Here is a 16,543-nt window from a genome sequence, read left to right as displayed (position 1 = left end):
TTGTCAGAAAATTAATCATATTTCATGTCCTTAAGATGAAAAAATATTAAAAATAATATGCTAATAAGGTGGTAGTATCTGGCATATACACATAAAAAATGACATAAAAGACAGTATGTTAATAACTGTATTTGTATAAGAGCGGAGTTTGCAAATGCTGTAACAAAATCAATTAAGACACCCAAGTTAACGTTTCTTATCAGTAGCATTAAGAACATTTTAGCAGATATAATCACTGTTACACAGAGAAGAAACAAAGAGAAAAATGAAAACATGTGAGTCTATAATATTGAGAATCAGAACCAAAAGTCCTACTCATCAACTGAGCAAAATCACTTAAAAACAAGGCAAAAAAATTAGCTTGATATATGCTAAGTCTGTTTATAAAAACCGGGATGCAGGTTAAATATTTATAAAAAGTCTCTAAGAAAACACCTTTAACAGTTTTGTAAACTCATCATTTACACTATATAAGAAACATTTTTAGAACACTAATCCTTGAGGATGCTAAATTAAAGACAACTAATTACAGGCACTACAGGTTATATTGCACTGCTATGAATAAAGGGGTGCATATATTCTTTCTGATGGGTGTTTCTGAATTCATGGGATATATTCCTAGAAGTGGAATCACTGGGTCAAATGGTAGTTCCAGTTTTAGTTTTTTGAGGAAACTCCAAAATGTTTTCCTCATGGGTGCACCACTCTGCATTCCCAAATGCAGTGTATGAGAGTTCCCTTTTCTCCACATCCTCACCAGGATTGGCATTTGTTGATTTGTTGATGAAGCCATTCTGACAGGTGTGAGGTAATACCTCATTGGTCTTTTGATTTAGATCTCTCAGATGATTAGTGGCTTTAAGCATTGTTTCATATGCCTTTTGGCCTTCTGTATGTCCATTGTGGAGAAGTGTCTATTTGGGTCTTTTGCTTGTTTTTTAATAAGTTTGTCTTCCTTTTGTTAAGTTGTATGAGCTCCCTGCAAAATTTGTATATCAGATGTATCACTGGCAAATATGCTCTCCCATGCTGTGGGCTCTCTTGTTATTTTACTGATGGTTTATTTTGCTGTGCAGAAGCTTTTTATTTTGATGCAGTCCCACTTGTTGATTTTCTCCTTAGTTTCCATTGTCGTAAGAGATGTATTTATAAAGAAACTGCTACAAGAGATGCCTAAGATTTTGCTACCAATGGATTATTCTAGGATCTTTATGGTTTCACATCTTACATTAAAGTCCTTTATCCATTTTTAGTTTGTGTATGGTGTAAGTTCGTGGTCTAACGTCATTTTTTGCACATATCTGTTCAATTTTCCCAGCATCATTTATTAAAGTGACTATCTTGACCCCATTGTATGCTCTGGGCTCCTTTGTCAAATATTAATTGGGCAAAATGTCTTGGGTCGGTTTCTGGGTTCTATGTTCTGTTCCATTGGTCTATATGTCTGTTTGTGTGCCAGTACCAGGCTATTTTGAGTATAGTGGCATTGTAATCTAACTTAATATTTGACATTATCCCTCCAAATTGTTTCTTCTTTCTCAAGATTTATGTAGCTATTCAGGTTCTTTTTCAATTCCATATATATTTTTGGAATATTTGTTCTAGGTTTATGAAATAATCCACTGGTGTTTTGATAGGGATTACATTGAATCTATAGATTGCTTTTGGTAGTATGGCCATTTTATGCTGATTCTACCAATCTATGAACACGGTACAGTCCTCCACTTACGTATGTCTTCCACTCTTCCTCTATCTCTTTTAACAATGTCCTGTAGTTTTCCATGTGCACGTCTTTTACCTGCTTGGTTAAGTTTATTCCTACATATATAAATTTTTTTGTTTCAATGGTAAATGGGGTTGTTTGGTTTCCTCTTCTGAGTGTTCATTATTGGTGTATAAAAATGCCATAGATTTCTGGATGTTAATTTTATAACCTGCTATGTTGCTGAATTCATTTATTAAATTTAGTAGTATTTTATGGAGTCTTTAGGGTTTATATGTACAGAATCATGTCAACTGCAAATAGTGAATTTTACTTCCTCCTTTACAATTTGGATACCTCTTATTTCTTCTTCTTGTCTGATACTACAGCTAACACTTCTGGTACTATGTTGAACAGGAGTGGTGAAAGGGAGCATCCCTGTCTTGTTCCAGTTCTTATAGGAAATGGTTTAACTTTCATCCATTGAGTATGATGTTAGCTGTAGGTCATTCATATAATGCTTTTATTATGTTGAGAAATGATCCCTCCATTCCCACTTTGTTGAGAGTTTTCAGCAAAAAAAAAGGGTGTTGGGTGTTGTTGAATGTTTTTTGTTATCTATTGATATGATCATGTGGTTTATATTTTTAAGTTTGTTTATGTGATGTATCTCATTTATTGATTTATGAACATTGTGCCAGCGTTGAATTCCTGGAATAACTCTCACTTGGTTGTAGTGTATGACCTTTCTAATGTATTGTTGGTTCCAATTTGCTTGAATTTTGTTGAGGATTTTTGCAACTCTGTGCATCAAGGATATTGACCTGTACTTCTCTTTCTTTGCAGTGTGTTTATCTGGTTTTGGGATTAGGGTAATGCTGGCCTCTTAGAAAGAGCTTGGAAGTGTTCCTACTCTCTGAATGTTTTGGAATAGTTTGAGGAGGAAAGGTGTTAGTTCTTTAAATGTTTGGTAAAACTTCCCTGTGAAGCCATCCAGATCAGAGCTTTTGTGTGCTAGGAGTTTATTACTGCTTTGATTTCATCAGTAGTTATCAGTATATTCAGGTTTTCTGATTCTTGCTCATTGAGTTTTAGAAGATTGTATTTTTATCAGAATATTTCCATTTGGTCAAGGTTGTCCATTTTATTGGAGTAGAGTTGTTCATAGTATTTTTTTTTTAAGGATCCTTTGTACGTACACTCTGGGGGTTTGTTGTTATTTCATTTCTTTCATTTCTGATTTTATTTGGGTCCTCTCTCTTTGTTTTTCATGAGGCTGGCAAGATGTTCATCAATCTTGTTTACCCTTTCAAAGAATCAGCTTTTAGTTTTATTGATCTTTTGTATTTGGGGGGGGGGGGGGCGGGGATCACTACGCCACTTATTTCTGAGCTTTATTATTTCCTTCCTTCTACTTACTTTAGCTTTTATTTTTGCTCTCTTTCTAGTTCTTTAAGTTGTAGGGTTAGATAACTTTTTACCAGTTTTTCTTGTTTTTTGAGGTAGGACTATAGTGCAATGAACTTTCGTCTCAATTGCTTTCACTATGTCCCATAGATGTTGGTTTGCAGTGCTTTAATTATCATTTGTTTCCAAGATGTTCTTTTATTTCTTCTTTGATCTCTTTGTAATCCATTCATTGTTTAATATCATGCTATTTAGCCTCCACATGTTTAATTATGATTGTTTTTATTGTAGTTGATTTCTAATTTCATGTCATTATGATGCGAGAAGATGCTTGATATAATCTCCAACTTCTTGAATTTGTACAGACTTAGCCTATGTCCTAACATGTGCTCTATCTTTAAAAATGTCCCATGTTCACTTAAGAAGAATGTATATTCTGTAGCTTTGGAGTGAAATGTTCTGAAGATATCCATTAGTTCCATCAGATCTAGTGAGTCATTTGGGATTGCAGTTTCTTCAATGGGGTATTAAAGTTTCTTACTATGATTGTGTTGCTGTCAATCTCTCCATTGTTATCTTCCAGAAGTTCCTTTTATGTATTTGGATGCTCCTGTATTATGTGTGTATATGCTTACCAGAGTTATATTCTCTTGTTGTATTGACCTCTTTATTATTATGAAGTGGCCTTCCTTATCTCTTGTTTTGACCTTCACTTTGAGGTCGATTTAGTCAAATATAAGTATTGCTACCCCAGCTTTTTTTCATTTCCATTAGCTTGGAAAATTTTTTCCATCCCTTTACTTTCAGTGTGTGTTAAGTCCATTGTTCTGATGTGGGTCGTGATTTTTTCTTCCACAATTCTGGGAAGTTTTTTGTCATTATTTTTATAAAACAGGTTTTCTATTCCTTGCTCAACTTCCTCTCCTTCTGGCACCCCTATTATGAAGATGTTGTTTCATTTCAAGTTATCCCAAAGCTCACTTAGATTCTCCTCCTGTTTTTAATTTTTTTTTTTCCACTTGCTGCTCTGCTCGGGTGTTTTTTTCTACTTTGTCTTCTAACTCACAAATTTGGCCCTCAGCTTCTTCTAGTCTACTGTTGAAACCTTCCATTGTGTTTTTTATTGTATCTGTCATTCTTCATTTCCTCTTGGTACTTATTCATGCTGATGTAATTCTCACTCAGATCCTTATAATTGTGTATTGGTCATCCAGATGTTTGAGCAACCTTATAACCATTACTCTGGATTCATTCTCTGACAAATTACTTGCATCCATTTCATTTAGTTACTCTCTAGTGACTTCCTTTCCTTTCCTTTGGAGATTATTTCTTTTTCTCCCCACTTTTCCTGCCCCATTGTAATTGTTCCTATGTGTTAGATCCAATTGCTATGTTACTCAACTTTTTTTGTGGGGTTGTCCTATGTATTCAGTGATTTGTGTGACCCAATGGGGCACTCGCTCAGATCTACTGAGCTAAGTGTTCTAGAGGCGCCCCCTAATTGAGTTATTTGGGCTCTCCTGATGTAGTTGGGCCTTAAATGTTAGTTTCTCGTTTGTGGACACCCAGCAGATGTGCTATTTTTCACACACTCAAATTTTTATTTTCATTTTAGTTATATCTATAAAAAATAATCATGTAAATACAGTCTCCTCACAAGTTGTCTGACAATGTGACTCAACCCCAGCCTCCTCGTGCAAGCTGTTGTGGATGTGCACGTGGTTCTGGCTCTTGTGGCAGGGGTTGCCTGATATCTCACTGTGGGGTCCTGGAGCCCATGGCAGGCTGGTGTGGGAAGAGCTCAAGAGATTTATCTCAGTGCTGTGGCCGATGCAATGCTGTGAGCACACTCCAGCAAACACGCTTCCTTGGCACACCACGAAGTGGCAACGCCCGCCTGATAAATCTCCAAGAGCTACTCTTAGCCCCGACCCTCACGCCAACTGGATAACACAGCAAGCGTGTCCCTGTTTTATTGGCAGCTTACCCCTTTTTATACGATTGTACTTCCCTCAATAAACTTAGATCTGTGTCTCTGAACCTGGTCTCTGGAGTCGTGCATGCAAATGCCGTAGCGCAGTGGGCTCTGTCGTCCTCACCCCCAAGGGACTTCCTGTTCCAGGCTGGCATGGGTCCCGGGGCCCTGGATGAGATTGTGCTACTCTGGCCAGTGTGGTGTGACTGTTGCTGGATTGGCATCACTCTGTGAATCCCTGCAGGGATCCCAGAGCCCATTGCCAGGAAGGTGGACATCCTGGAGTCTGCCAGTGAGGCAGCAGGATTCCAACTGGGGTGGTTTCACCCTGTAACTCACGAGGGGTTCCAGAACCCAACAGCCAGGTATGTGGGGGTCACAGGGTCTGGGGTTAAAGCAGCTGACACAGGTGTCCAAGAGCTGGCAGCTGGGGAGGCGGAAATCTCTGGGTCTGCAGTTGAAGCAGAGGAGCCTTGGCCAGAGAGGCATTCCTTTAGTGACTCAAAGAAGGCTGCAGGAGCTTGACAGGGGTCTACATCTGAGGAGGTGTGGTCTTGGCCAGAGAGGCACACTCCGTGACTCACCAAGGGGTCCAAGAGTGGGCGACCGGGGAGGCAGGAGTCCCAGGGTCTATGGGTCTGCAGGTGGTTGCAGGGCAGGGAAGGTGTCCTAGGCCAGTCTGGATGGTGGTGAGCCTAGGCTCCTAGTTGCAGCAGCTCTTCCCTTCAAGATGGCATGGTTTCTGTGCCAGAGACAGGCTGCCCATGCAAGTCCACATACTTTCCTTTGACTACCTTACTCACTTATACTCCCTTCCTCACTCCCGTCCTGCTGGCCGCCATCTTTTGTCTTTCAACAAAAATACATTTTTAAGAAAGAATGTACTTCAGTGCTCTCAATATAAAACAAAATGTTTTCTAAAATATTAACAAAATTCTTCCTGGATGCTCCAAATTAAAAATGTAATTAAAAAAAAATAAAATGGGGAAAGAGAGAATACAATACTTGTGGAAAATTATAATACTGCTTCTTGGATATGTGGTCTGTTACTTCTTTTACATAGGGTCCTTGTGAAGTTGTTAAAGAACTCTGTACACCTCAACTTGTCTCTGTTTGTCTCTGTAAGTCTAAAGGAAGGACTGTTAGTTGACAAAAGAAGATCTCTAAAAAAATAATACAGAGGCAATGACCTTCAAGTACTATCCACAGTAATAAAACAACCATATAAGATTTCAGTTCAACTGCAAAATGAATTTTCTTAGACACAATAAAACAGCTTACTCTATTTGTTTTTGAAATTTTTCTCAGAAGAAATAAGTTACATGCATGATTCAGATTATATAAATAATGAGAATCATCATCTGTGGAACATGATCATTGATTGTGTTAATCTGTTAGTATGAAACAGTCAAAAATAATCAGCATTCTACCTTTTGGTAGCTGTAAATATCAACAATGTAGATGTAGGAAAGAAAGAGGAAGGAAGGTTACAGCCAAGACTCAGACCCTGTGGGCAGACCCTTCTAGGTACAGGCTGGGGCAGTGCACCGGGCAGCATTTACTGCACAAACATCTATGTAGAGGACACCCAGCAGATGTGCTATTTTTCACACACTCAAATTTTTATTTTCATTTTAGTTATATCTATAAAAAATAATCATGTAAATATAACTTGGATCTTTCATTTGTCCTACCTCATCACCATGTATCCCCAAGTAAAATAGGGCTCATGTTTACATTTGTGTCCACTTTCAAATTTAGGAAAGTGTCTAAGTTTTGATTACCAGGTTTATTAAAAAGAACATAATTCAATTTATAAAGTAAACTATGTAATCTCACCAAAAGAAGTCCAGATGGTATCATAATGATCTTAAAATCAAAGTTTTCCTGCAGTTCGATGTGCAAAAAGAACTAAGTCACCACAGAGCACACAAGGAGCATGACCAAGTCCAAATGGTAGAACCCACGCCACAGGACCTCGGCCTACGTTCATGCTGCCTACAATTCAAAATCAGCAATACATCACTGTTTCCCACACTGCTGGTTTAAACTACATTTTTATTGGTTTATCATTTCTTCTTGGTTGTATGATTGCATGAAAATTGTAAGGTATGTTCATATAGTTTATACACATACATGCACACACACCCGTTTAAGTCGAGTACAGTATTATAATGATTTAACTAGGAGAAATCTAAATCTTTTTGCTTTAATTAGCCTCTACAGTTGTCACAGTGAAGAAACATGTAACTCCACAGATAAAAAAGCTGAAGCACAGAGACGACAAGAGGAGCATAGGGGTGATTTTCTGGCCAGAACTTCAGCCTACTGGGTCAGTGCTCAATCACTACCCAAATTATAAATCAGTTCCATTATTTGACAAATTTTATTTTTATCTACAAGCAGATAAAAGTATTAATCTAAATTTTATAAAAGGGATGAATTTTACTGTTTTCAAAGTAAAATTATACATTCACTAAGAAATCATATAGTGGTTTTAACTAACAGCAACATTTGATTTGGGTGAATTACAGAAATATTACATTAGCTATACATACATTTTAAAACAACAGGCATCCCAATTTTGGAAATGTTAACATAGGAGAAATAAAATAAAAACAAAAACAAAAACAAAAAACAATCAAATAAGTACTGGTTAAACAGAGGAAGTACAATGTGTAAAATAACAAGAATGCCCCAGGAAAAAAAGAGACTGCACCAGATCTCTTCAACTTTCATCTCAGGATCCATTCACACTATGAAAATTACTGAGGACCCCAAAAGCTTTTGTTTATGTGGGCTATAGCTAAGAACAATTACCATATTAGAAGTAAAAATGAAAATTATTTTTAATATTTATTAATTCATGTTTAAGTTTATAATAAAACCATTACTGTTAACATAAAGAACAGAATTATATGAAAATTCCATTTTAAAAAACAGAAAAGTTAAGGGGAGTTTTACACATTGCTTAATCAAAGACATCTGGGTTCTCATCACTGATTCTGCATTCAATCTGTTGCAATATGGCAAAGTATTTTTAAAAACTACACAAATATTTAGCTGGAAGAATAAACATCATTTTTTAAAATTCTTTATTGTTTAAAGTATTATAAATAGTATTACATATGTCTCCTTTTTCTCCCAGTGAGCTCTCCCCGGCCCCGCCTCCCCTGCACATGCCCTTACTCCCCTAGTTTCTGTGTCCATTGGTTATGCTTATATGCATGCGCAAGACCTTTGGAAGAAATAACCAGCATTTTAATAATTCTTCTAGGTAATTATGAATATTCTTTTTTGATACCACACCAAATTTAAATTTCCCAAAGATTAGCTGCAATAGGAATGTAAACTTATCATTCTTTGTTACATTAAAATCTATTTGTTATACTTTGAATGGATCATAAACCCATGAAAAAATTACAATATTTATTATTTGGAATATATTAGTAATTGGGTTATGCCAGTTTTCCAAATGGTGATATATTTCTTCCTATCAGAAAATTACATGTGTGAACAAACATCACTACCAATTTCATCAGAAAAGTCACTAAGCATTCGGAAGTTGTCATGCTCACAGCAGGATATAAGTTTTCCAAAATCTAATTTTCACTAGAAAGCTTACTGGTTATTTGTGACAACAAATGCTGTCAGTTGTTAGCCTTGGAATGACAGGCTCACTTCATTCGTTTTCTAGATCTTCCAGACACTAAAAGCTAAATAACCATAGTTTTTTTGTCCTTCTTTCAAATATAAATAGCTACTTCAATTACAATTCAGGCCATCACATAAAAGTTTTTCTGAAGACAACCACTAATCTTTAAAAGAAACTGTGTGCATGCTGGGTGAAGACATATGATGCCATTGCTTTGATATGTCCTAAGGGCCTGCATTTTACCCATCAGTGCCGAGGAATCATTGATGCAGATGACAACCCAGCAACACAAAATGTACCTTAGTAAGTTTATGAAAAAAAAAATTTTTGCCCTCACTATCTCCTTGACATGGTCTTTGTGACTCGCAAGGACCCGCAGACTACATATAAAGAACCACTTGGCTAGACTTGCAACCCTTGCAATTTTGCTCACCTCTCCAAGCCTCAGTCTCCTAAACTATAAAAACAGAGGCTGGGCTGTTGGGGTCAGATCTTTTTTATGCTAAAATATGTGTGATTTCATGTAAGTTTATACTAGCACACACCTACACCAGTGATCACTTGCCAAGCCTCATCCCAGAACTTATAACAATTTATGAAAAATGTTCTTAAAAAATAATAATAAAAGCATTTCAAAGCCTTTTCAGCAACCATTATCAGGTGCCTCAAAACAGGTTAAAGTATTACAAGCAACACCAGAGCTATAGGTAGTGGTGCAGATGCAGCCACAAATGGCATGAGGCCTTGTACCAAGTTGAGTCCAATTTTATAGGAATAAAAATTCCTATAAACATTGGACCTTAATCAACAAAATGAATCATAAAACCCTACTGCCTGGTATATCCGACAGGTTTCTCACCTTTCACTGTCCTTATGATACATACTAGTATGCTGCATATAGAATGCACATTTGTCTTGGTGTCAGAGGAATAAAATGTGAATACAGCCTTTTCCTCTATGATTTGTTCATATTTCTGGGACAAACAGTGTATGTCAGCATTACTAGTATTCTGATGTAATTAGTGTTCTTTACTGTAATTAAAAATAATAGGACACCCTGTCAGCATGGCTCACTGTTTGAACGTGGACCTATAAACCAAGAGATCATGGTTCTTTTCCCGGTCAGGGTACATGCCTGGTTTGTGGCCTCAATCCCCACTGGGAGCTATGCAGGAGGCATCTAATCAATGATTCTCTCTCATCATTTATGTTTCTATCTCTCTCTCCCACTCCCTTCTCTGAAATCAATAAAAATATATTTTAAAAAATGTGTTGTCTCTGTACTGAAACACTATTTAAAAAATAAAAATAATAGGAGTTTCTCATTTAAGGTAATTTGGTCATTACTACTACCATTCCTCATCCTCAATTTTAAGAAAGTCAATGTATTTAAAAACATGATAATTCCTGACCCGTAATATATTTATATAAAATATATAAAAAGTATATTCTCTGAAATATTAAAAAGAAAATTCAAAGATGAGGCTTTTCAAAATTAAGCTGCTGGCTGAAGCACATAGGCACTGGTGCAATGACACTGGGTCCTGGAGGGTGGTGGTGATGGTTTGATGTGTGCATTCCTTTGAAGAGTGGATAAAACAGCAATTAACCCTCATCACAAGATTTAACATTCTCTGTGGCACTAGTTCACTGTGAGCACTGATGCTTCTCTAGGTAGGATGGCTTTTCAATAAGAGGGAAATGGAATATCAAATAATGAATTATAGCAAATACTAAAAAGGCAGATATATCTTTTTTAACTGTTAAATATCCCAAACTTACTCCTAATCAGCATTGTCATTGCTTCTCTTCTTTCATTCTTCTAGTGATTTCCAAATTATTTAACTACTCAAAGCAATGAATAAACCATCTCTAACAAGAGAGGTATCTAATCAAATCTAGAAATTATATAGTTTCACATGTTCTATTAGAAGTTATGATACCAAAAGCAAAATTACTTTTTATGCATAATGAACACTGCATCCCCAATCTTTGGGGATATTATACATTTCCAAAGACATATCTCCCAGTGAGAAGAACCAAGTTATTAAGACATACCATGAGATAAAAATCTGTCATCAGGATTGCAAAACTGACCTTCCAATATATATTGTCCCTTTTTATAAAGGTATTTACCAGTATTTAACTTACTGGGGTAAAATCCTTGATAGAAATTTGTGGAAAGCAAGGTAAGAAATAAACTTTAAAAAATAGTGAAAGATTCTGAGAGAGGATATAAAATGAGTTTTATCACCCTGATTTTATTTTATATATAAGCAATAAATAAATAATACTGTAGTTGGAATTTGCCTTAGATGTAAATTAAAATATCTCATTTACAGATGAGTGTATTAAGAACCAGACAGATAAATTCAGGGATGAGTCATCAGTTACACTGCTCTGTGACCCAACTGTAAATGGAAAGTTTGTTACTGACTCCCTGCCCTTACAATTTGGATTTGACCACACTGCTGTCTCGGAAGAACTAAAATATGTCAAGTCCAGAGTATGCTTACATTTCACTGGACATAACAGGTGATTTCTTGAAAAGGTTGAATGGAAAACATTTCTATAGATAATAGGATAGCTTCAATGGTTCATTGAATCTTAGACACTTAGGAGGGAAAAGAAAGTCAAGGGGAAAATATATGTGTGATAGTCTAATGTCATATAAATGTTTTCAAAGAAAAACCAAGACCTTTTCCAAGGCATATTAAATTTATAGCACCAGAATTCTCATTCTGAAACTGAAAATATAACTACTCTGATCAAAAGCCCTCCAAATACTCAAATGAGTACAAGTAAAAGTGGGGAAATCTGAATAGGATTGGTAAGTTGTAGAAATGTTAATATTGTTATTGTGATAAAATATTAGTTTTTTAAAACCTTACCATTAAGTAAAATATAAAAGGAATATCTCTATAGTATTTCTTATAACTGGACTCAGAGGAATAAAATATGATAATTCTACAATTATCTCAATTAAAATACACACAAGCCCAGCCGGCGTGGTTGTGTTTGAGCATCAACCCATGAACCAGGAGGTCACAATTCAATTCCTAGTCAGGGTATATGCCCCAGTTGCGGGCTTGACCCCCAGTAGGAGACATGCACAATACAGTGGATCAATGATTCCCTCTCACCACTGATACTTTTATCTCTCTCTCCCACTCTGTGAAATCAATAAAATGCACTTTTAAAAAATGCACACAAACAAAAAAAAACCCTCCAAAAGTTAAATAGAAAATCCCAGGTGAGAAGTCAATGTCAAGGCCTGGAGCAATGAGGACAATGGGATTTTATTAAGGTACTAGAGGCCCGGTGCATGAAAATTCATGCACTGGAGCAGCGGGAGGGGGAGTCCCTCAGCCTGGCCTGCCCCCATCACAGTCTGGGAGCCCTCAGAGGCGGGAAGCGACCCAACGATCAGGGGAAGGTGACGCCCCATCATACCTCTGCTGCTGCCACTGCAAGCAGCGCAAGCCTCAGCCGGCCCTGGTTACCTGAGCCTCGGGCCACCCTGGGTGGCTGGGCAGCTGCCTTCCGAGGCTTGCCTGCACCTCATGCCAGTCCTGTATGGCTGGGCAGCTGCCATCCAAGGCTTGCCTGTGTCTTGGGTGTCAGCAGGGCAGCCGCCATGTGAGGCTTGCCTGTGCCTCAGGCCGGCCCTGGTTGGCTAGGGGGCTGAGGGGACTGGGGAACTCCAGAGGCAAGCGCACAGAATGGGTGGGCCCGCCTGGGGGCAGGCTCAGCCTTGCTGCATGCCTGCCGCCCCAGCGGGGTTAAGGGGACTGGGCGCCACCATCTTGTGGCTGTGGGAGCCGCCATCTTTGAGGGTGGGGCAGTCAATTAGCATATTGACTTATTGGCTGTGGGTTCTACCATCTTTCCAACAGCATGAGGGTCAATTAGCATATCCCCTCTTTATTAGATAGGATAGGATTTCCTATAACAGTCTTCTCATGGCCAAAGCTCAACTGCTATACACACTGTTTGCACCCTGTAGACCAAGCATGTCAAACTCGCAGCCGGCATGCCCCATGTGGCCCACAACAAATATTTTTGCAGCCCAGCCAATATAACGGTATGTAAGAAACATTTTAATAAAAATTTCATAACAAAATTTTTACAATATCCTATTACACATAATTATTAATAAGGAATTACAACGCACGCTAATGACTGATTACTATAATCATGTTGCATTATTTCCCTTACGCGCCTTACACACAGGCACACCAGTTAGCAGCAAATATTTTAGCAGCCAATTGCCATGTCATGATTCTTGTACTGACTTGTTTGGTGTGCCCAACAGGAAATATTTTGCTTTTGGAGAACAAGAAAAATAGGTTTATTTGCATTATGCTTATTAAGTTGTGCAGTTATTCAGTGTCTGGCTAGTTAATGTTCAAGAAAAAAATATTAATTTTATTAAAATGTTCTATTATTTTATGTTAACTATTACTCATTTATTTCAGCACTTTGTGATCAGAATGTCTCTAACGAAATAAACCTGCGTTTCTATGAAAATTGAAGCTTTTTTTTTTTTTTTGAGGCCCCCATAAACTTAAAACCTTTTTTATTTGGCCTGTGTTAGCCTTTGAGTTTGGCATGTTTGCTGTAGAATATCCACTCTGATGGCTTCCTTAACATGCCTAACAATGGGACAAGTCCACACCTTACCAATGACAACAAACTAGCCAGCATATTCCCTCTATCCCACTTACAACCTTTGCTGTACAGTGTCTTATGCTCTATGGGTTTTCCTCAAAAGGTACCAATTCCTCAAATTTGTCAGCTGCAATATTAGTATACCAGCAGCAAACAGTTGGCTAATTCAGAAAGGGGTATTAGAGGAACATTTCATGGAAGGACTATTGACAAACATATGGCAGGATTAAGAAAAAGCAACAAGGGATGAAGTTCCCATGAGGCCTTCACCACCCCCAGGGCAAGGAGAGCTATGGCTGTGGTTTGCAGGGACATAACAACCAGCAAACCATTGCCAGACAAAGAGGGGACCCAGAAATGAGACCTGTCTTTGCTCTTTTCCCACTCTCCATCAATACTCTGCAGGTGCATCCCCAGGACTAAGCCAGGCACAAGCTAGAGAGCACAGAACCTGGTTGATGCCATGTGAGAGGTCAGCCGTGACCACATGGGATAAAAATGGACAGTGAATCTGGGGGGGCACAAGAAAGCTATGTAGCTCATGATGTTAGTGGAACTCCTCTGTTGCTTTCTCCCAACGCACATAGTTTCTGCTTCTAATAGCATCAGCTAGTCGTTTAACTGGAGGACAAATATTCACTCTATTCATTGTCACCACCCTTTTCCCTCCCTACACACACACACACACACACACACACACACACACACACAACAGGAACTAAAATTTTTAGAAGTTGGTTAAAATATATCAGTCAAGCCCTAGCTGGTTTGGCTCAGTGGATAGAGCGTTGGCCTGCAGACTGAAGGGTCCCAGGTTCAATTCCGGTCAAGGGCACATGCCCAGGTTTTGGGATCGATGACCAGTAGGGGACATGCAGGAGGCAGCCGATCAATGATTCTCTCTCATCACTGATGTTTCTCTTTCTCTCCCCCTTCCTCTCTGAAATCAATAAAAAAAATACATATTTTTTAAAAATATATCAGTCAAGAACAAAATATTCCCCAATTGTGAAAGATCCTATCTAATAAAAGAGAAACATGCAAATTTTTTTTTTAAAATATATTTTATTGATTTTTTACAGAGAGGAAGAGAGAGAGATAGAGAGTTGGAAACATCGATGAGAGAGAAACATCGATCAGCTGCCTCATGCACATCTCCTACTGGGGATGTGCCCGCAACCCAGGTACATGCCCTTGACCGGAATCGAACCCGGGACCTTTCAGTCCGCAGGCCGACGCTCTATCCACTGAGCCAAACCGGTTTCGGCGAGAAACATGCAAATTGACCATAACCCCGACACCCTTCCCATTGGCTAATCAGCAGGATATGCAAATTAACTGCCAACCAAGATGGCGGCCAGCAGCCAGGCAGCTGAAGCGAATAGGAGGCTTGCTTGCTCCAGTGATGGAGGAAGCCAACGTTCCCCGCCTGCCGCTGCCGGCCTCTGAGCTGCAGTCTACACAACTATGTGGCAATTATAGAAGCTAAATAAACTCCAGAAATCTGCTTTCAGCCATCCGGGCTTCAGCCAGCAGGACTGCAACAGTGTTTCAATTAAAGAACCCAAACAAACCCAGTACCTGCTTTCAGCAGCTGAGGTCTCAGAGCTGGAGCCGGCTTCAGAGCTAAAGCTGGCTCTCAGCTCCAGTGACAGCCATAGAAGGTAAATAAATCCCAGAATAAAAAAAATAAATAAATAAAGGAGAGGTTGGGAGCTTCAGTCACCCGCCAGCCTGAAAAAGGCCCTCAGCCCCTCACCCAGACTGGCCAGGCATCGAACTGGGGACCCCACACTGAAGGGGGTGTGACCAGCTGCAAACAGCCATCATCCCCTCATCCAGGCTGGCCAGGCACCCAAGCGAGAGCCCCCACCCTGAAGCAACAAGATGGCGGCTAATTTGCATACTGAAGGCGGGCGGCAGCGGACAAGGCTGTCCGCGGGCCGGGACCCAGATCTGTGACCCTGCTGGGCGGGGGGCAACATGGGAGGCTGTCCGCTGTCCTGGGACCTGGATCTGTGACACTGTCAGGCGGGGGGCAGCGCTTGAGGCTGTCCGCGGTCTGGGACCCAGATCCATGTCCTGGCAGGCAGGGGGCAGCGCTTGAGGGTGTCCGCAGTCACGGGACCCGGATCCGTGACCCTTCCCAGCGGGGCGGTAGCTCGCACAGGGACGGATGGCCGGGGTTGGGCAGGGCAGGATGCCTGGCTTCCGCCCAGCCCCAGTCACTCTGGGCAGGTGAGCAGCGCAGAGAGCCTCTGGACAGGCGAGGCAGGCCGGCGGATGGCGGCCTGTACTCCCCACATGGCGGTGGTGACAGCTGTGAGCACGCCAAGAGGAGCCTGCAGGCTGAGCTGAAGTAGCGCCTGCAGGCCATCAGCGCCCAGGAGTGGCTGTGCAAGATCCGCCTCCTGGTCCAGAAGGTGCAGGATCACAGGGACAGCCACCATGCTGGGCCAGACTGACATCCTCTTGGCCGCATCACGGGGGTTTGCAGATCTGCAAAGTCAGAGGCCTCTGGTGTGCACATCCCCCCCTGGCATGCGAACATCCCCCAGCACACTGTCACCCTCCCACGCCTGCAAAGTTGCAAACCAAGGCGTGCACAAGTTCCCCCTGCCTCTCCACCGCACTTTCATCAACCCAGCATGCCTAACACCCCCACAGGATGTGCACACATCCCCTCTGATGCCCTCACGTCCTTTGGAGAGTGTCTCGGTGTTCTGGGTGTTGAGGGTGGGCGCCTGTGAGATGACAGTGAGAGGGCGGAGTGGTGATGACCTGTTCCCACAAAGGCCAGTGCAGCTACGAGATCACCTCTGGGGGGTTAATGCAGGTGCTGAGGCAGGAGCAGATGCAGTCACACCTGGTGGGCATGGGCGGCCCTCGCTGAGGTGCCTTCGGTCAGTGTTCAAGATCAAGAACCCAGAGGCGGAGAGGAATTCCGTCCTCTCAGTGAAACAGTGGGATAGTCGGGGCACCTGTAGAGGAGGAATGTGCACTTTGGGTGCCAGCACCCATGAGCAAAGGCTGCCCTGACTGAGCCTCGCTTGCTTGGAGCCTAGCGCAGTCCTGCGGGGCAGCGGGTGACAGGACGTGCTTTTCCGAATTAATGGGAGAAAACATTGATTCT

General features: G+C 40.4%; 1 protein-coding gene across 32 annotated transcripts in view; it reads right to left on the bottom strand.

The window, feature by feature from the left end:
• Positions 1-16,543, bottom strand: part of PARD3 (par-3 family cell polarity regulator) — an 814,705-nt gene that overhangs the window by 486,647 nt on the left and 311,515 nt on the right. The window lies entirely within an intron of this gene.

This window comes from Myotis myotis, unplaced genomic scaffold, assembly GCF_014108235.1.
Source record: "Myotis myotis isolate mMyoMyo1 unplaced genomic scaffold, mMyoMyo1.p scaffold_m19_p_1, whole genome shotgun sequence".
Classification (NCBI taxonomy): Eukaryota; Metazoa; Chordata; class Mammalia; order Chiroptera; family Vespertilionidae; genus Myotis; species Myotis myotis.
This window is presented reverse-complemented; position numbering and strand designations above follow the sequence as displayed.